The sequence below is a fragment of the Gossypium hirsutum genome, chromosome D06 (genome assembly GCF_007990345.1).
Source record: "Gossypium hirsutum isolate 1008001.06 chromosome D06, Gossypium_hirsutum_v2.1, whole genome shotgun sequence".
NCBI lineage: Eukaryota > Viridiplantae > Streptophyta > Magnoliopsida > Malvales > Malvaceae > Gossypium > Gossypium hirsutum.
The window spans coordinates 66,662,143-66,684,206 of record NC_053442.1 but is presented as its reverse complement, the minus strand read 5'-3'; the positions used below and the strand labels follow the sequence as shown (position 1 = coordinate 66,684,206).

General features: G+C 34.2%; 1 long non-coding RNA gene across 19 annotated transcripts; it reads right to left on the bottom strand.

Annotated features, from left to right (window-relative positions):
• Positions 1-528: 528 nt before the first annotated feature.
• Positions 529-14,495, bottom strand: LOC107963753 (uncharacterized). Of its 19 annotated transcripts, XR_005915191.1 has the most exons (17): positions 12,591-13,195; positions 11,212-12,499; positions 10,946-11,119; positions 10,745-10,876; positions 10,017-10,067; positions 9,651-9,742; positions 9,499-9,568; positions 6,417-6,511; positions 5,387-6,159; positions 3,750-3,829; positions 3,155-3,646; positions 2,505-2,732; positions 2,201-2,401; positions 1,988-2,104; positions 1,702-1,823; positions 1,339-1,449; positions 529-930 (listed from the first exon to the last, which is right to left on the bottom strand). It is a non-coding gene; the product is annotated as an uncharacterized lncRNA (long non-coding RNA). The 19 variants fall into 19 exon arrangements; XR_005915192.1 differs by having other exon boundaries at positions 11,027-12,499; positions 12,591-13,089; XR_005915203.1 differs by lacking the exon at positions 9,651-9,742 and having other exon boundaries at positions 11,027-11,119; positions 12,591-13,085.
• Positions 14,496-22,064: the final 7,569 nt, after the last annotated feature.

Sequence of the window (22,064 nt, the reverse complement as noted above, 5' to 3'; positions counted from 1 at the left end):
GGGTCTGTCTTCAAATCCTAATAGTTTTATGTGTTTTTGCATTTTAATAATAGCCCAGTACAGTACTTTACTTCATAAAAGAAACCCTAAACCAATGCCGAGATATCCTTGGAATGGGATATACGCTAAGCGGGATATCCCTGCTAGGGATATACCGGAACCGGGATATCCCGGGAATAGGATATCCCCACCTGGAATAAGCGTGACAGGTAGCCCGGTCCGGACTCATCAAAATTCTAAACCGGACGCTAAAATAACTGAATCGGGCAGTGAAAATTCAGAACCGGGGCAGGATATCCGCGGAATATCCCGAAAGAGTTTATACCGGACAGGGATATTCCCGGAATAGCTTATACAGGGAGGGATATCCCCCGATTTTCGTCGAGAGGAAAAAGGAAAATCAAATACAACAGGACAACTAAAAATCTGTACCGAATTCAAGCTACACCCAATAACCCCCAGCCCCAACAATATTCTGCCGAGCAAGAAATAAAAAGAACTCACTGAAAATAAATGCAGAAGGGCAAAGACAAAATCAGCTTTATAATATATTATATTTATCTGAGTGTGTTCCATACTATATATTTAAAATAAATAGGTAAACCCGAAACAATTGTTGGCTTTGTTTAAAGCCCTCCATTCATTATTTTGACGGATTATTAACTTGAAAGTTTCAACAGCTTGTTTATTCGAGGTGATTTCTCCAAAACTCCTGAAAAGGTATTTTTCCTGAACTCGAATAATCCTAAACTGGCCTATCACATGCCGGACGCTGTAACATCATCAAAACTGAGTGGGACAAGGTAAATAGAAAACTCTTTACCCTTTTTAAGCAATGAAGCAGGAGTATCCCTGGAGTCCGATGCATTGTCAAGAACATAAGATCTAGCAATCCCAAGAAAGATACAGTCTGAGGATTATGGGGAGAACCTACAAAGGTGAGAAAATTTTAATGATTAAAATTTTAATGATCAAGAACATAAGATCTAGCAATCCCAACAATACTCTGCTGAGCAAGAAATAAAAAGATGTGACAAAAACTCACTGAAAATCAGCTTCATAATATATTATATTTATCTGAGTGTGTTCTGTATTATATATTTAAAATAAATAGGTAAACCCGAAAAAACTGTTGGCTTTGTTTAAAGCCCTCCATTCATTAGTTTAACGGATTATTGACTTGAAAGCTTCAAAAGCTTGGTTATTCGAGGTGATTTCTCCAAAACTCCTGAAAAGGTCTTTTCCTGAACTAGAATAATCCTAAACTGGCCTATCACATACCGGACGCTGTAATATCATCAAAACTGAGTGGGACAAGGTAAATAGAAAACTCTTTACCCTTTTGAGGCAATGAAACAGGAGTATCCCTGGAGTCCAATGCATTATCAAGAACATAAGGAAGATCTAGCAATTCCAAGAAAGATACAGTCTGAGGATTATGGGGAGAAACTGCACAAGGTGAGAAAATTTTAATAATTAAAAAGGAAATCGAGCAAAATCAAATTGCAAAACTCAGGACTATTCTAGTAGCAAATCTAAATAAAAAAGAATGCAGTGTTTTGTAACGACTGTGACAGTAAGTGGCATAAATATGCAAACATATATGGTGAGTTTCTTAAATCCAAAAGATAGAACCATTAATGGAGATACTTTTTGCACCTCAAAGAAGGAAAAGCATCAAAATATCACCATATTATTTACCAGAAAAAGTAGCGTTTGAAACTGAATCAGAGGGTTTGTGAGGTGGAGCTGTTTGAGAAAATTCACAAGGTTTGGCTTTTCTGTCCCATTGACGACAATCTTGCATGTCGAGCTGTGTTCTCCTACATATTAGAATAGCAGTTGTCGGCTCACTAGTTCTTGTAGAATAATAGTACTTGCAACAATAGAAAATTGAACATTTTCAAATAAAACATTAGTCCACCCCACCCAAAAGAGAGAGCGAGACGAGTGGCATGGTCAAAACAAAAATGTCATATATACACACCCGAAGTCTCCACGTTGGAAGGTCAGAGGAAAGACATTTCAATTTCCGTGTTATTGCCAGCCATTCTTCATCGTACTGAACCTCATAAGGTCCTGGATCAGATCCAATATCAACAATCTAAAAGATCAGAGAAAGCCAGAATTCATTTATTAGCTTCCAGCAAAGACCAAAAGAAAGAGCCTAAATGAAATGGTCAGAGCGTATGATAGATACCTGCAAGAACTTGCGCCCTGAAAGGCAATTATCGAGTGCAAGAAATTTTGTCACTCAACCACCCTCTTCATGTTCAACAAGAGTGGTGAATTTGCAGTGCAAGTGAGCTGAAAACCAATACGATGGTTTGAGTTTTTCGAGCAGCTGAGCAGCAGGCTTGCTTCCAAGGGTTCCTTGCTGGATCTAGGAGATATGTTTCAACTAACAAGCAACCAGGAATGGTCAACAAGAAAACTGAACACGCTTGATATGAAGATTTTCAATCTGTCACATATATGCATTTCCAACAATCGAATAAAATTACCTCATCTTTGAAATGTTTTTTGTAGCGAACAAGTTGTTGCCAGTTCCAATTACCACTGATGCCGAGCGGCCGATCGTGTGAAAGGAAAATATCAATCGATTCCTCTAGGTGCATGAGCTTGTGAACATCATACTCCCGGACATGATATCCTTATAGTATTGTGCATATCAATCGGTTTCTGTCAATTTGCCAGTTCCCATAGTATTGTCATTATAAGGTGATAGTGTCCTGCTCAAGGAAAAGCTAATTCATTTCAGTTACAAAGCTTCGACTTTCCACCCTAAATAAGAATCAATATAACATATTTGACACTCGCTTGCAGTAAATAAACAATCACCATTAAAAGAACTCCAGAATAAACACAAAATAGACAAGTAAAAGAAATAGATTGTAAGACAATAGCTAAAATAGTGAATACAGGGAAACACAAAATTCAAAAATAAAGAACATATACTAAAAGATAAACAAACAAAAAGAACGACGAAACCGAGTAAAATAGACTTGAAACACAAAATGAAGCAGTGAATTGTAAAGCAAAAAACTAAAATACTAAAAAAATATCCTACTGAAAAACGAGTAAAAAAAGCATAGATTTGAAGCTAAAATAGAAATGACAAGGAAAAAGAAAATTTTGAACTTAAAATTCATACCTGAATATCAGTCTTCGATGAGGTAGGGGATTTCAATATCAATAAAAACAGAAACGACAGAGAATAACTTTGGGTCTCTTCCTCCCACGAAAACTCTCTTTCTGTTTTCGCTTGCATGGGTGTTTTTTTGGCATGTGGTTACCCAAATCTAAAAAAGAATGACAAGAAAAAATAGAAAAGAGACCGAGAGAGATAATGAGATAATCAGCTGGGGGAGCTATGGAATGAAGAGGATAAAGGGGAAAGAAACGTTAGAAAGGAAGGCAAAACAGGAGAGAATAAAAGGGGAATGAAACCTAGAAAAAATAGTCCTTTCCAAGAGTCAAAATTAAATTCGTTGTTGGTGTTTCTGCTTGTTGGATTGAGCTTTATTTCTTGGGGCCCATTTTGTTTGATGGGTCTTTCAAGCCTCATATGACCGTTGGTCTTTCCGTTTCACTTCACTGTTCTTAACGTAACATGTGGAGTGTAACTACAACCCATGTTATACTTCTGAGGAAGAAATGACACATCTATTTTATCTAGCACACCCTTAATCACATATTTACCATAATGTTAATTTAAAAAACATTGCAATAATAATCATCCATCCTACCTGTGAACCTCCTTGAGCCACTTGTCTATACAAGTTCTGCGGAATTCATGGTTACAAGCAAATATCCGCATGCTATCTCCCTATTCATAATCCAAAAGGCATAGGTAACATCTGTTAATTGAATATAAAAGAAAAGAAAAAAAAAAGATTCAAAACATGCCTGATTGCAGACTAATGCCATATGAAGTAACTGAAAAAGAAAGTATATCGAAGGTTAGGGCCCTTTGAAATCATATACGGCCCCCCTCCCACCCTTCATATGCCTATATAGGAAGACAATACCTAAGTCTGATTAAAATTCAAAATTTTCTACTCAATTTCCCTGTTCCTATCACTCTAGCGCCCCCAATTTCCTATATTACCATTGGATTCAAGAGCAATAAAATCATTAACCTCTACCTAATTTAGAAGGTCAGAAAAAGGAGGCCTTGATACTCAAGGATAAGAAGTCTGTATAATACATATCGTGTGAATATTAGAGGTGATAACGGTTCAGTTCGGTTTTGGAAAAAAAAATGCAATTATTTAGCAATAATCTGGCCTTTTTAACAGTTCAGTGCACAGGTCTTTTAAATTTTAAAATACTTTTTTTATATAGTGTTTTTCAATAATTTAGGCATAAAATACTAATTTTATACTACCAAAAAATAAGAAACTGAGTATAAATTAAATAAAAAATAGGTTTTGGTTTGTTTGAATAATTGTGGTTTTAAGCTTCTTAAGCAAAAACCAAATTTGTTTAACTATAACCCGAACCAAATTTTACAGTTGGAGTCACTTTCCAGTTTTCTTGGGTTCTTTTTGCTCATTCATATTAATGCTTTTATTCTATATACTTCAAGTAATAATTTCACATATTAAAGTCAAACTGAAGCCCTCAAGACAAGAGAATTGCATATAGAACTCATCTCAACCAATATTGTGGGTAAAAAACAGGATAATTAAATTATTTTTCCTCTAATAAGTCATTAAGAAATCATGCCATCAAACTTAAATTTCATATTTTACATAGAATAAGGCTCGTAATCCGCACAAGGGATTACCGATGAGGTCAGCCAAAGATAGACCTACTGCACCTAATCACCTAAACCTTTTCAAGCAAGCTCATTAAGAGTGTTAGACGCCAAACCTTCATGAGCCTACTGCTGACTATAACTTGGAAGCATGCCTTAAAACTTAGCATCCAAAAATGATCTAGATTCCAATTCCTACATGATAGTAAACTAACAATCATTCTTCTTAGCGCACTTAATTCGCTGATTGGATACTTATTTTAACCCATTCAGCTTTAAATTCTCCAACAAAGAAAAAAGTTTAGTTACCTTATTATTTATTTTAGTCTCATATTTTCATTAGCTTAATTATAGCTATGATATGAATCAAACTGTCTCATTATCAATTTGTAGCTCAGAAAGCTTTTAGTTTCTGCTTTGTAGAACTGATTATGTTTTATTTTACCTCATATACAAATTCATAACTTACTCTGAGCTAAAATGCCAACCTCATATTCTTTTGTTGCGGGTCCATTTAAAGTCAAGGCACACACAGTTAAATCTCATCTTCAACTATCCGTCAACAAAAAAAAAAATCAAGTGTGCTTCACATTTCTCAAACAGCAGAGAAAAATAAATACTTACTGTCTAGCCTCATCATTATGAAGTTTGTGTGACTTGTCTCATCATTTGAATTGGAATCTCGATTATTTACACATGTGAAACAAATAATGGCAAAACAGTTAAACACACCACACTCCAAAACAGATAATGGCAAAGATTCAAATGATAGACCCGTAATTCCAAACCAAAAGTTGTGTAAAAACAATAATGGCAAAGATTCAAATGAGAAGAATCTTTAGGAGAAGAGAAACAAATTTTAACTAATGAATCCCAGAAACACTTCCCCGAGGCCCATAATAATTTCATTAACCAACCTTAATAAAAACCACTGAACATATTAGCAAAAAGAAGCATATGTCAACTAAAAACAGAGAGGAATAATATTCTGCTAAGCAGAAATTACAAAAATATTATACAGATATTTTCCTGAGTCTTGAGAGCAATGGAACTAGTGTCATGTTATTTGGAAAATGAACTATAATGACAAAAATATAAATGAAAAGCCGAAATCTAAGAGTGATTTAGGCCCAAAAAAACCAAAACCCAAAATTATTCTATTAAGCAAAAACAAGAAAAGAAAATTATATCAACTAAAAACAGAGAGGAAAATTATTCAGCGGATATTACAAAAAATATTCTGCTAGGCAAAAACAAGAAAAGATTTTCTACACATACAGGACTGAAGACGATTTTCCACACCTTAGGAGCCGAAGCGACAGCACATTTGACGCTCACTAAACCCGAAACCCGCTCTGATTGAACCATTCGTTCTTGGTTTGCATTGCGTTATGAATCTAAAGGAAGAGAAAAATTAGGTATCTATCTCACGAAAGAACACAGGAAACAAACAAAAAGAACAAACAGAATGAGATCCATATATTTCAAACACGGAAAGAAACGGAATGGAACTAATGTCATGTTATTTGGAAAACAAACTATAATGACAAAAATATAAATGATAAGCCGAAATCTAAGCGTGACTCAGGCCCGAAAAAACCTTACCCAAAATTATTCTGCTAAGCAAAAACAAGAAAAGGTTTTCTACACTTACTCCATTGATGGCGATTTTCTACACTTTGGGAGCGGATGCGACGGCGCGTTTAACGCTCACCAAGCCCAAAACTCGATCTGATTGAATCGTTCGTTCTTGGTTTGCATCACAGTATACATAAACAGGAGGAGATCAATAAAACAACCAGAATGAAATCAATAGATTTGAAACACATAAAGAAACAGTGATGTCTAAACCTGAAAACGAATAATCATAAAGTAAACCAACTGAAATAGAAGTAAAAAAACATAGTTCTAAAACTAAAAATAGAAATGAAAAGGCAAAAGACAAAGAGAAATACAGAAATGAAAACGTAAACACAAGTAAAGATTCATACCTGAAATCAGTCTCCGACAAAGCAACCAAAAAGAAACAGACAGACCCACAACAATAGATTTCAAACAAAGACTGAAACAGTGAGTTCTACAATAGAAAGGTTAGGGATTATCCCTAACGAAAGTAGACAATAAAACAACCAAAAAGAAACAGACAGACCGACATTAATAGATTTCAAACACAGAGCGAAAACAGGGGATTTCATTATCACCAAAAAAAAAAAAAGAAAGAAACGGCAGACAAAATCTTTGGGTTTCTCCCTCTCACGAAAAAGAATGAGGGGAAATATTGAAATGAGACAGAGAGAGAGAAAGAGATAATGGGAAGGAAGTGGGATATGAAAAGTCCGAAGAAAACCGTCACTGCCCAAAAAGAACAGACTTTCTAATTCCCCATGTGGCAACGGTAACATTTATGGTAATTAATACCTTAATTAAATTACTAATTTGGGGCGGGGGATTTAAAGACATAGAAGGTAAAGAGACGTTAGGGAAAAGGAGGGGGCAATGGGAGATAATAAATGAGAAATAAATATGAAAAATGCTTTCATTCCCAATTAACAGACAGAGAAGTAAAAGAAACGTTAGAAAAAAAAGGGAAAGGAAAGAAGAGACTTTACTTTGGTCAGACCAAAGACTACAAACCTGAACCAACGACACCCCAAACCCACACAGTTTAACACACCACACTTCAAAACAGATGATGGCAAAGATTCAAATGATCGACCCGTAATTCCAAACCAAAAGTTGTGTAAAAACGATAATGGCAAAGATTCAAATGAGAAGAATCTTTAGGAGAAGAGAAATAAGCAACTTTGAAACAAAGGCACAAATTCTTACCTGGGAGTCGATCTGAGCCAAAACCCAACAAACGAAGCGGTGGAGTTTTATTGCCCGAGATACATCAGGAGGAGAGAGATTGAAATCAAGGTTATTCATAAATCCTAAACCAAAACCTAAGAGATCCCAAGCCCCAAACACTGAAACAAAAGCCCAAAAACACCAGCCCAACCCTAAACCCAAGCCCCAAGCCTCAAACCCCTAGACCCCAAGCTGGGATATCCCTGGCATGGGATATCCCAACCGGATAACTACGGCAGGTAGCCCGGTCCAAACACGTTAAAAATATGAACCGGCATCCAAAACTGCTGAACCGGGCACCAAAAATATTGAACCGAGACAGCATATGATGGGAATAATATTGGAATAGCTTATCCTGGTACGGGATATGACAGGGATATCCCTGATTCAGAATAATAATGAAAATAAATTCAGGGCTTATCAAAGAAACCAATTTTATAATAAGTACGATAAATTTTCTTTCAAATTTATAAAAAAAAAATCTTTTAAAATTTATTCAATAATAATAATAGATAATAAATATAAATTCGTCAAGGAATCCATAAGCAACATACTTAAAAGACGAAAAACACATTCAATTGAATACATAGATGATGTTGGACTAATATGCAATTTATGTACCAAAATTTACTCCCAAAACGAAAATATTTATCACATATCCAAAGTTCTATTAAGAATAAACCATCACCTAGAATACCAGGGAGACCCAAATTCATTAAAATATATGCATGTATCTAAATAGGACAAGAATATAAGATGAATGATTTAATCAATAGTTAAGGTAGAAAATTGAGAAAAAAAGACTTACCCAGAAGTACTACTGAATTAGATAGCAATATTTTCCAGATATGAAGAAGAAAATTGCATGGAAGCAGCTAAAAACCCTCGGTTTTATTAAACTTCCATTGTTAACCAAATAGGATTTTAAATATAAGGCTAGGTAACACAGATGAATATAACTCTATCTTTAACCAAAATCTGAGTATTTCACCACATGGATATATCAATAATCACACAAAACTTCCCATTCAGCTGATATACAGAAATACCATGGGTCTAGCTAAAGCTTCCAATCAAAATCCATTTGCAAATCTTACCCAACAGAACACGAACAATCCCAACTATTTTAAAGAAAATATACCCAATCCTTACTGATGAATGCAACCACCTAGCAGTATGAAAAAGAAAACATATATGCATACACGAATCTTGACAATCTCCATCGTATATGATCATGAAACCCAAATCGACAAAAACCTTTGCAATTAGCAAATCGGTTGAAATCTCCAATTCCTCAATTACTATCAATATTAACAAGCATCCCAATTAGATTATTCTTATTTTTTAAAACTAAAGTACAGATTTTTTGAGAACTAAGAAACAGAATGTCCCAATCTGGAATCCTATATGCCGGTTTTGATCGTTTAGTGGGTACTTCGCATTTCTATAAAGAATGGAACACTATTGAAATAATTATATATGCATTATTTAAATTTCTGCAAAACAATTAAAATATTTCTAAAAATATTCTTATAAATATTAAATTGGATCCGACCTGGTTTACCATTTAATATAAAGGAGTTAACATAAAGATCGTTTCGGTGATTGTAAACTTTATTGAAAAAACAATAATTAAATCCTAATAATATTTGTTCATGTATCTGTCGTTTTTTTTAAACACCTACTTTTTTTTAATTTAGGTCACCTATTTAGAAAATCCTAATAAATAACCAACTGATATAGCATAAAACAACCACAAAGTAACTCGCAGACCACATCAATAAATTTCAAACACATAGCAAAAACAACAAAACACAAGTAAAAAAGCATAAATCTTAAATTAAAACAGAGAAAGCCGAAGACAATGTTGAAGCAAAGATTCATACCTGAAATCAGCCTCCGATGAAGCAGGGGTTACAAAAATCGCAACAAAGAAATGGCAGAGAAATAAACCCACTGAAATATAAGTAAAAAAAAATTGATCTGAAACCAAAACAGAGATGAAAAGGCAAAGACAGACAAAGTTCAAGATTCATACCTCAAAATCAGTCTCCGATGAAGCAGGGGATTTCAAAAACCACAAAAAACAGAGTGTAGCGTGTGTGTGTTTTGGCCTTTGGTTACCCAAAGCTAAAAAATTTAGAGGAAAAAAAATTCAAAAGAGACCGAGAGAGAGAATAGGTAAACAAATGGGAGGAGATTTGGATTGAAGAGATATATTTGAGGATTTGTTATGAAAGCAGAAGAAATGAGGAAGAAAAAGAAAACAAAACAGGGAGACCAAGAGAGAGAGAGAGAGAAACGGCTTGATAACAAATAATTTTTTTGTATGAATGCAGGTAACTTTGCTCAACTATACAAATAAATAGATGGTGGCGAAACAAGCACAGTATTTTTTTCTTACCACCCAACATTCTGGAAGAGGAAGCCTTAGAAGATACCCCTCCGTGTTAAACTGAAAAGGAAAGTTTACCGATTAGGATGATGTCAATCTTCTTAGGAACAGGACATTGTGATGATGTCAAAAGAAAAATCAAGTTACACCCTATGCAATAATAATAGATTTCTTTTTCTTCTGAGAGTAATAACAATAGTTACAAATGCAAGCATAACTCAGATTAATACTGTTGATAGTACAATCAATAAACACAGTGAATACTCCACCTATCCAATAATTAAAAATATATATGTGCCATCGAAACAGTATAAGCTCCTTTGCAACGCCATCGAAAGAAGCTAAACATATGTCACAATAGCAACCAGTAGAAAATAACAAATCAACAAGACAAATGCTTAGAAATACAACGTAACAGACGGTGAACGGAAAAATGGAAGTGAGAAAGAACAAGTGCATCTGCATGTATGTTGCAGTGGGAGGAGAATGCACCATGCATCACAACAAGTAAAAGATGAGCAAGACATGTAGAGGTTCCAATGCCACAACAAAATTGGAAAGGAGACCTAATTTTTATCGCACTTGGCAGCAAGTTGCAAGAAGTATGGCATGTTTAGGTCACCCAATCAGGATATGAAGGGATATCCCCGGAGTAGAATAAGAAAGAAAATTAACCCAGTATTTAATGGCCACATAGGCCCAGAACAAAAAGAACAAAGCAAAATTTTCCAAATCACCTCTGTGTCCATTTGCAAGTTAATGTGATGGTTCTAAACTTGCCACCAGAGATAACAAATACTCCAGAACAGCTGTAACCCTAGCCTCATGAAAGTCTGAATGTAATAACCAAAAGATACTGGAAATCTGATCTGCAAACATCAACAAATACCACTGAGAAAGCACCCAAAAGAACTCGTTACAATAAAAAAAAGATTTACCTTTGCCAAGTTCGATAATTGAATCCAACCAAGTGGATCACCGTAACAATCTAAAATTATTAGAGCCAAAAAGAAATTCACCGTTTATCTGATGAAGCGACGTCAATTCCTTTGTTTTTCAGCAAATCCAAATAAAACGATGGATTCCGGGAAAATGAAACGACGACAAGGCCTCTGCCATATAATAACTAAATAATTACCCTAATTTCAAGTTAATAAATGTTAACAAAACGGTTTTCCAAAAAGAAAATAAAAGGAAAGCGAACCGTGACTGCGATTTTCCTGCCAAAATGGAGGAGAAGAGCTAAGAAAGCACGTAAAACACTTGTAAGGCAAAGGGAGAAGTGACATGACATGACATTTCCTGCCAAAATGTAATAAAGGCCGAGAAGGATGTTAAGGCTGATGTTCGTAGTCACGCCAGTGAGGCAGTGACAGAGAAGCGAAAACCTGATTGGAAAAGTAATGCTTGTACCGTTATTGATGTCTTAATTAAACTTGAAGTACTTACTATTTAACTTTTTGTTTATTTATAATTAAAATGGGTAACTAAATTGTATCTGTTGTGGTTCAGTGGTCCCTGCCCAGAAAGTTGAGCATATGGAGGAGAATTTAGAAGGTAGTGAGTGTCCTGAACCATACTGTGGACCGTCTCCTTGTCAGGCATCCATATTAATAGAAACAGAACAACCTACTTGGCCGGTGTAGAGGAGCGTACATCAACAACTGCAGATACTCCAGCTACATGTGCAGATGTAAAAGTAAAACTTGCTACATGTACATTCCCTTTTATATTATCAGAACTCTTTTACTAAAGTTTCATGTAATTACATAAAACCGATCATAATATGGATTTAGAAATGGTAAAATGCAAATTTAATGATGTGAGATGAATGTAGTGCAGCAGAGAATTTTGAATATGAACACAATAAAAATATGAACACCAAGAACAAGGATACTTAAATATGTCAAACAAAAACTCAAACATGACACAGATCTACAAATTGCAGAAGGTAAATTTCATCTTCTGAGATCACTGTAATAAGCTTAAATTTGAAAAAGGATATGAACACCAAGAACAAAAAACTATCTAAAGCAAAACATCAACACCCTCAACAAATCAAAACTTACATAAATCCAGTTATTAACATGAATACCTCAAACGCAATTATGAAACAAAAACACAACACGATCATGATACCTTTAAAACACAATTATAACAAAAACAAATCACGACCATAAACAGCATGGAAAGTTGGAGAGAAATGGATGCCAAGGATGTAATATCAAACAAAATGAATTTTATAAGATCCAATACAAATTTGTCATCACACAGGTGTAAAAGAGAGAAAAAAAACTGATCATTTCATCATCCAATTTTAAACATTTGAGAAAGGTATAGGTTTTCTATCTGGTGTGAAGTTGGTGTGACTTGTTATAAATTTTGACAGGAAGCAATTCCACAACTTCCTTAGGAGCGGGAACAGATCCAATTGAAGATACAGAAGGTCGAGAAGATAAAACCACAGACTGCTGGGGGATTTCATCCAGAACCTAGTTAAAATGCATAGAAATTAACTCCAACAGATAGGTGCAAAGAAAAAGAAGAACTACCCAGACTACTAACATAAGAAATAAAAATTACCTCAAATAAAGCTTCAGCTAACATAACGATTCTGGATAGACTAGCCCTAGCACTTGTCTCATCATTTGAATTGGAATCTCGATTATTTACACGACATGTGAAACAAATAATGGCAAAACAGTTAAACACACCACACTCCAAAACAGATAATGGCAAAGATTCAAATGATCGACCCGTAATTCCAAACCAAAAGTTGTGTAAAAACGATAATGGCAAAGATTCAAATGAGAAGAATCTTTAGGAGAAGAGAAATAAGGATTCGAACTGTGAAACAAAGGCACAAATTCTTACCCGGGAGTCGATCGGAGCCAAAACCCAACTGACGAAGATAGAAAGAAACGGTGGAGTTTTACAGCCGGAGATATATCAGGAGGAGAGAGATTGAAATCGAGGTTATTCATAAACGGTGGCTGGCTTCCTTATTTTCTTCCCCTCATTCAGACGGTCCATTCGGTTTGTTGGATTAAAGTCATCACTGGCCTAGAGTTGGCTTGTTGGATTTATTATAAAAAGAGCCCATTTCAATTAAAAAGAAACCTCATCCTCAATTCTCTTTTATTAATTTACAAGGCTAATAAATTTTGGTTATATATTTTGGTCCCTGAAATCACTATTTGATTTAGTCCAAAACCCAGTAATCTAAAACTTAAGAGATCCAAAGCCCCACCTCATCCTCAATTCTCTTTTATTAATTTACAAGGCTAATAAATTTTGGTTATATATTTTGGTCCCTGAAATCACTATTTGATTTAGTCCAAAACCCAGTAATCTAAAACTTAAGAGATCCAAAGCCCCAAACACTGAAACAAAAGCCCAAAAACACCAGCCCAACCCAAAACCCAGGCCCCAAGCCTCAAACCCCTAGATCCCAAGCCGGGATATCCCTAGAATAGGATATCCCAAGCCGGGATATTCTAGAATGTGATATCCCAAGCCGGGATATCCCTAGAATAGGATATCCCAAGCCAGGATAACTACATCAGATAACCCGGTCCAGACAGGTTAAAAATCTAAACCGGCTGCCAGAACATCCAAACCGGGCATTAAAAATACTGAACCGGTATGGGATACAACGGGAATAATCTTAGAATAGCTTATCCCGGTACGGAATATGACGGGGATATCCCTCGGCAGAATAAGAATGAAATAAATTCGGTGCTTACGAAAACGTTGTAAAATAAATTTAGTGCTCATTAAAACGTTGTAAAATAAATTCAGTGCTTATTCTGCCCATTTACAAGGACTCGATTCTTTGTCCAAACACCACATGCTAGCAGATGTTGTCACCATCATAGCAACTCAATATATTGTGTTTGGAGAGGTGGATACATAGGACTACTTGCTCGATCAGGACCTAGCTTTATTCCGAGCGCAAAAGTCCCCAATCTTCAACGAGAACGAAGCAGGACGTGGAAAAAAGAAGAAAAGCCTATGTTTTAAAAACTCGTTATGATTTACTTGGTGTTTTCTTATTCCTTAACAAATATAATGCAGCTTTAACAGCTTTAAATACACCCAAACGATTTTGAAGAACCGAATTCTCGCACACTTTTAACAACTTTCATAGTATCAAGCCTCTCATATACAATAATCAAATCTCCACCTCTAATGCAGCAGCGATTGAAAGATATCTTCGTCAAGGAGTCCATAAGCAACATCCTTAAAAGACGAAAAACACATTCAATTGAATACATAGATGATGTTGGACTAATATGCAAATTTATGTACCAAAATTTACTCCCAAAACGAAAATATTTACCACACATCCAAAGTTCTATTAAGAATAAACTATCACCTAGAATACCAGGGAGACCCAAATTCATTAAAATTTATGTACGTATCTAAATAGGAAAATAATGTAAGATGAATGATTTAATAAATAGTTAAGGTAGAAAATTGAGAAAAAAATACTTACCCAGAAGTACTTCTGAATTAGATAGTAATATTTTCCAGATATGAAGAAGAAAATTGCATGGAAGCAGCTAAAAACCCACGGTTTTATTAAACTTCCATTGTTAACCATTAGATTGTAGAGAGATACCTTGGGTTGATATGAATAGCCGACGTCCACAAAAGAGAAACCTTCGTTTTCTACATAATTAACAATACCAAAGCGAAAGATGAGTAATTTGGATTTTTTGAAAAATAAATCAGTAATACGATTCAAATATGAAACTTTGAAAGAAAACTCTCATCGTAAGATCAAAAGAGGCAAATGTACTGCGTTCTTCGTAAGAAAGAAAACAACACCTAGTTAACATCTTCTAATGCAACACAATAAACACTTGTAACTACTTTGTAATATAAAACAACATTGTCAGTTAAATTGCATCCCTAATTCCATCAAGGCCATGCATTTAGATGTTACCCGAATATTTCAATCAAAATCCAATTCCAAATCATATAAGCACCAGCACACAAACAGTTCCAACTAAGTTCGTTGATGACCTCCACTCAACTATTTTAAAGAAAACCTAACCCGATCCTTACTGATGAGTGAAAGCACCTAGCAGTGTGAAAAGAAAACCAAAGACTAATATGCACCACCTTAGCAACAGATAAAATGCAAGAATTTTCACTCCAAATAAGACCATGTTCTTCTACTTAAAATTGACGTTAATTGATCCCAAAGTCTCTTACTTTCTATTCTATTTGAAAAACAACAACGCCATACAAACTGTATTTTTCCTTTAAAAAAGAAAATCAAACAACACTTGTATAAGGAAAGTGGCCCTAAATATATATTAACTGTAGATTAAATGAAAACAGCTAAATATATATTAACTGTAGATTAAATGAAAACAGCCAAGTGTTCAAGTAATTGGAAACAGCTATTCCCTGACCTTAAATATATATAAACTGTAGATTAAAGATATCAACCTCATATAACTCTCGCGATTGAACTTACCAGTAAAAAGAGAGTAGGCTTCCCCTAACACACCTATATCTTGACAGTTCAGAAAATTAAAGCATCACTTTTTCACATTGTCCTAATCAAATTTCCACATCAACCATTAATAATTCGGAAAATTTTGAATTAAACCCAAGACACCACAAGAAGGGTATTCAAAGAATCAAATTCATGCAAACTAATACGATATAAACCGAAGTCATTAACCAATGGCTTAAAAAGGAAAGTGGGCTCAATTTGTTAGTTACTATCTCACAAACACAAACACTCTAACTAAAAACAGGGCAAGAAAGATACTAAAAACAGTTATATATGGACAGAAAGAGTACTACATATCCCAAGGACAGATCGATTAAACTAATTATTGTAGAGTTTCACAGGGAATTATTTAATTAAAGTCATTCATATGCGCCGATTTACTGATGGTTGACTGGTTTCACAGTACTTATAATCCAGCCAATCAGAGATTTTTCTTTTGCAGCACATCAGACTAGAAAGCAGATTTTTATACACGAGACCATTAGGCTATCTGGACTGTCACATTAAAATAGTTAAACTATTTTAAACCAACCAAAAGCATAAATTACAAACAAATCACTTTTTGAATCCTTAAAAGACGGAAAACACATTCAATTGAATACATAGATGATGTTAGACTACTATGGAATTTCTGTACCAGAATTTACTCCCTAAAACGAAAATATTTACCACATATCCAAAGTTTTATACACGAGACCATTAGGCTATCTGGACTGTCACATTAAAATAGTTAAACTATTTTAAACCAACCAAAAGCATAAATTACAAACAAATCACTATCTGAATACTTAAAAGACGGAAAACACATTCAATTGAATACATAGATGATGCTAGACTACTATGGAATTTCTGTACCAGAATTTACTCCCTAAAACGAAAATATTTACCACATATCCAAAGTTTTATACACGAGACCATTAGGCTATCTGGACTGTCACATTAAAATAGTTAAACTATTTTAAACCAACCAAAAGCATAAATTACAAACAAATCACTTTCTGAATCCTTAAAAGACGGAAAACACATTCAATTGAATACATAGATGATGTTAGACTACTATGGAATTTCTGTACCAGAATTTACTCCCTAAAACGAAAATATTTACCACATATCCAAAGTTCTATTAAGAATAAACAATCCCAACTATTTTAAAGAAAATATACCCAATCCTTACAAATGAATGCAAGCACCTAGCAGTATGAAAAAGAAAACATATATGCATACACGAATCATGACAATCTCCACCGTATGTGATCATGAAACCCAAATCAACAAAAAACTTCGCAATTAGCAAATCGGTTGAAATTCTCCAATTCTTCAATTACTATCAATATTAACAAGCATCCCAATTAGATTATTATTATTTTTTAAAACTGCAGAATTTTTGAGAAAACTAAGAAACAGAATGTCCCAGTCTGGAATCCTATACGCCGGTTTTGATCGTTTAGTGGGTAATTCGCATTTCTATAAAGAGTGGAAAACTATTGAAATAATTATATATATTATGTAAATTGCTCCAGAAGAATAATTAAAAGAAATGTTTTCTTTTCATATATTATTTGTTGATGCATCTGTCATTTTTTTAGACACTTTTTTTTTTTAATTTAGGTCCATCTATTTAGAAAATAACAGAATGAAATAAACAGCATAAAACAACAAAGTAAGTCACAGGCCACCTCAATAATAACACATAGCAAAACAGCAATTTCTAAACATCAAAACACCGAACTCAAAAATTAAAAACATAAAAAAACCTGACCAGTTTTTTCGGATAGTTAATTAATTTCCGGAAAATGCCGTCCTATTGCCGGCGATAAGAAAGTTCGGAACAAATTATACTTCTATCTAACCATTATCCAGACAAAAAAAAGCAACTACTGAAGAATCTATTCAGGCACCATATGACAGGAATAAAGTCGGAGCAGAATAAGAAAAAAATTAACTACAGCAGGCCAGTTAAAAATCTGCCATATGAATTAATATTCATTAGTTTATAATCTATGTACACTTGGTTATGAAGTAAATATGTGGAGCAGAATTTGGTTGCACGGTGGAAAAATATTTGGTTTAATTCAAAAATTAATCTCTCAACTTTAAAAAAATTGAAATCTTAGTTTTGCCATTTTAATTAATAACAATATGATCATTCTGCTTTTACCAAAACTGAAAAATTTGTCCCTAAACTATTAAGTTTTGGTGATTGGCTTAAATGAAAAAATGCCCCTAAAGCTACAGCCTTTTTTGCATTATGAATAATGCAACGGTAACATTTATGGTAATTAAAACCTTCTTTAAATCACTACTACTGTTTTGGACAAATTAACAGAGAGAAGTAAAAAAACCTTAAAAATTTAAATTATATTAAATTTTTTTAAAAACTTATTTAATTTTAAAACAATAGCTTCAAAATTAAACAGTTATGTTCAAAAATATTTTACTAATCTTTTTAAAATTAAATACTATCAAAAGAAAACTGGACATAAAAACAGCTCAAACGCATTCCAAAACAACCCAACCCAAAACACTAAAAAAATGAAAACAAAACCAAATACGTGGCCCGAGCAAAAAGATGGATCACAAACCAGTATGCAAAAAGAGAACACAGATTTATAGACTTTCACAATAGAAGCAACTTACTGTCCATTTGCAAATAGGGTCAGACAGCCTCCAAGCGGGATAAAAGCCCAAAAAGCCATAAACTAAGGAGGGCACAGGCCCAAACGCCAAAACAGAAGCCCTAAAAGAGAAACCGAAACAGTATTTAGCGAAGAAAAAAATAAAAGGAAATATAAAGTAGACGGAAACAAACAAATTGAAGGAAAAAAAAGAACATATAGTACAAGATAAAGAACCAAAAAGTACCACACCGAGATCCATAATTTCAACTGAACATAACAGTGACTCTTTGAATAAGAAAACAGGAAACCCTGGCAAAAGTCCACTGAAAAGATTAGTAGAAAGAAGCATATATTTGAAACTAAAAACAGAGATGAAAAGGAAAGAAACAAAGTTAAATACATATTCATCCATGAAATGAATCTCCAATGAATTAGGGGATTTCAAAAATCACAAATAACAGAAACGATAAACAAAACTTAGGGTTTCTCTACCTAATGTACCTTATTTGTGTGTGTGAAGAAAGAAACGACAACAAAGGAGGCTGGGAGAAAGAAAACAGGACAGAAGGAAAATATTTGAAAAGAATGGAAAAAACAGTAGTTAAGAAAGGAGAAAGGAACGTTTAGGGTTTAGGTAGATAATAGATCAAACCTTTTCTAACCCAATAGCGGAGTGGATTTTTTTGTGATCAAATAAAAATCAAACGGCAAAACTGAGTTGAAACAACTGACTAACGAACATTAGAATTCATCCAGTTTGATAGTTTGGAGCGAAAAAGGCAGTCAGAGGACCATATGAGTGCACCAACACTCGGTACATGTGACATGCACGCATCTTATATGGGTATGTTTGACTTTTTTTTTTGGTAAGTTTTTCTCTATATTAACCCAACTCTTCATTTTGCCTAAATAACTATCGTGTCTGAATTCATCTCCAACACATGCTCAGACATGGGCATCGAGATATAATCCTCCAAAAGTCCTCCAAATACATGCGATCCTAGAAAAAACTGAAAATACTCAGGTCAGATGCCTATGTCCAATACTTACACCGAAGTCCAAGTAACATAACCTTTCATGTATTTGGAGGGTCATATGCTATACCCACGTCCGGGAATGTGTTGAACATGGATACTTTAAGAAAAATGAAAATTAAAGCAACACAGGATGATAGTTTTTAATTTGCTTTATTCAGTTTGGTCAATTCCACAGGCTGCTAGACTAGTCACCATATTCTGCAGAAAGCATTATCAGCATAACCCTATTGTCAAACGAATTCCCTGATAAGCAGAACCATGTTTAACCTTGAATGTACATTTAACAGAATTTTAACAATTTATACAACGGCACAATTGCTTAAACAATTTCACTAGAAATGAAGTATGTGGTCTTAGTTGAACTTTAGGCATTATATCCATAAAAGAAATATGGGAATCGCGTTAAACTGTCATCTAAAATCCCCATTTATCTCAAGTTTTAGGGCATTAAAGAATGAATTTAAGCCATGGGAGAGTGCATAACAACATAAAGCATTAACAAGGAATCTGCAGAATTCAACTTTAGTTTCACAAAAATTGCCATCACCTCATAAATCTCTTCAACTCCGTGTATGCCAAGCTGATCCTTATGAATGAAAATACTATTAATTTAATAGCATTGGGGCTTGAAGATATCCGCTTTTGAATTCCACTGCAAGGTAATCCAAAAATATTTTAAAAGCAGCATTTAGAATCAAATAGTTTCCATTCACAATAAGTTTAACCAGAGATCTGTCATAGCAGTATAATTAGCATTTAATTTGGATAATTTAAACATGAAGATCAATCCAACATACAGAATGAGAAAGAGAACATTTATCACAAAAGAAAGTTATTTTGATTCATCGGAGTAAGTAAAATCTTTAATCAATTAATCATGCATGGCTCAACCATCTAGAACTAATCTAAAATTAAAATGTGTAACTCTCGTATCTAAAAAATGAACATCAATACTAGGGGTAAAAACCAGATACATGTGCGCATAAGTCACTTGGATTCGGCTACAAGTAAAACTCAAATCAATTCAGTCATTGTCAAGTTGAACTCAAGCTTGATAACCTTACTCCGATTTGGCAAAGAGAAGGAAATAAAAAAACTCAAATAAATTCAAGTGAAAAGCATGTATCAAAAACTAAAAAACAGAGATGTTCCCATAAAAAAAACATAGTTAGGGGGATTGCATAAATCATAAAAAACAGAAACAGAGGAGAAAACTTAGGATTTGTACCTCGAAAAAGTACACAGGAAACAAACAAAAAGAACAAACAGATCGAGATCAATAGATTTGAAACACGAAACGAAACAGTGATGTCTAAACCTGAAAACCAAAAACCATAAAATAGAAATGAAAAGGCAAAAGACAAAAACAAAAACAAAGACAAAGGCAAAGAAATGAAAAAGCAAACCCAAGTAAAGATTCATACCTGAAATTAGTCTCCGAAAAAGCAACCAAAAAGAAACAGACAGACCCATATCGATAGATTTCAAACACAGAGCGAAACAGTGAATTGTAAACCTGAAAACCAAAATCCCCATTTATGTTTTATTTTTTTCTTTACATTTTATTAACTGCTTACAAAAACTCTCTTAAAGTCACATTAATACCAAAGCACATACATAGATCCTTTCCTTTGATCCAATTAAGGAACTTAGCAAGAAAAGATAGTTACTTAAACAATTTATACAAAGGCACAATTGCTTAAACAATTTCACCAGAAATGAAGTTATGTGGTCTTAGTTGAACTTTTAAGCATAATGTTCATAAAAGAAATGTGGGTATCAGGTTAAACTGGCATCTAATCCCCATTTATCTCAAGTTTTAGGGCAATAAATTATGAATTTAAGCCATGGGAGAGTGCATATGAACATTAAAATTGAAAAGAAAAGATATTGGGATAAGAACATTACCGTGCAATACGATGAAGGGAATAGCGTGTCTATTTGGGATAAGAATCAATGTAATAGAGATTGACTGCAAAAGAGAGGCCATTGCTGGTGAAATCTTGCAGAGCCAGAGTTTCTTTCCTTCCCAAAGCATCCAACAAGAACAACCACAAAGACATCCATAGATTTGAAAAGACGAACCGAAACAATATTTCCTAGGGCTGAAAACCCAAAATCTATGGATGAAGCAAGTGATTTCCATATCAGAAAATAAAACAGAAACGATTGAGAAGGAAGAGAAGAAAACGGATGAGAGAGGAAAAATTTGAAGAGAAAGAGATGGTGAAGAATTGGGAAAGTGAAGGAGAGAGGATTTAAATTTCCAACTATGGGAAAGGAAGGGGATTTGAAAAGACTGATGAAAACGGGCAGAGGGGCTCTTCTCCTGCCAACGGTAACTAGCTATTTAATATACTCATTTAATAAAGTGATAATTGAGTTGTTTAGCTTTCAAAATTTTATTTAATACACTTATTTTTAATATTCTCAGTCTGAATATATTTATTTTTAAAATAGTACTATATCAAATATATAAAGAGTTAAAAAAGTTTATGTTTATGTTCATTATGGTTTGTCTGTTTGTTGGGAGCTGTTTAGTGTTTTTTGTAAGGAGTTTGGCCAGGCGATCTGTTAGTGTTTCATGGTGGTCTCTACCTTATTAATAAATGTCAATTTCTCTGAGCAAAAAATAAATAATAATAAAGTCTTGCCTTGACCCATGCAACATCAAATATCACATATATGCGCTGCCGCCTGCCGTCAAGTTTTTGACCATGGAACATTATACAGTACTCTGAATATTGACCATGGCATTGAACACATATATTATATTATATGCTGTCATGAATGGGGGGGGGGTCTCCAGGTGTTTTATAGGCTTTGATGAAGCTGGAACTTAGAGACATGGGCAGAGAAATAGGTTAGT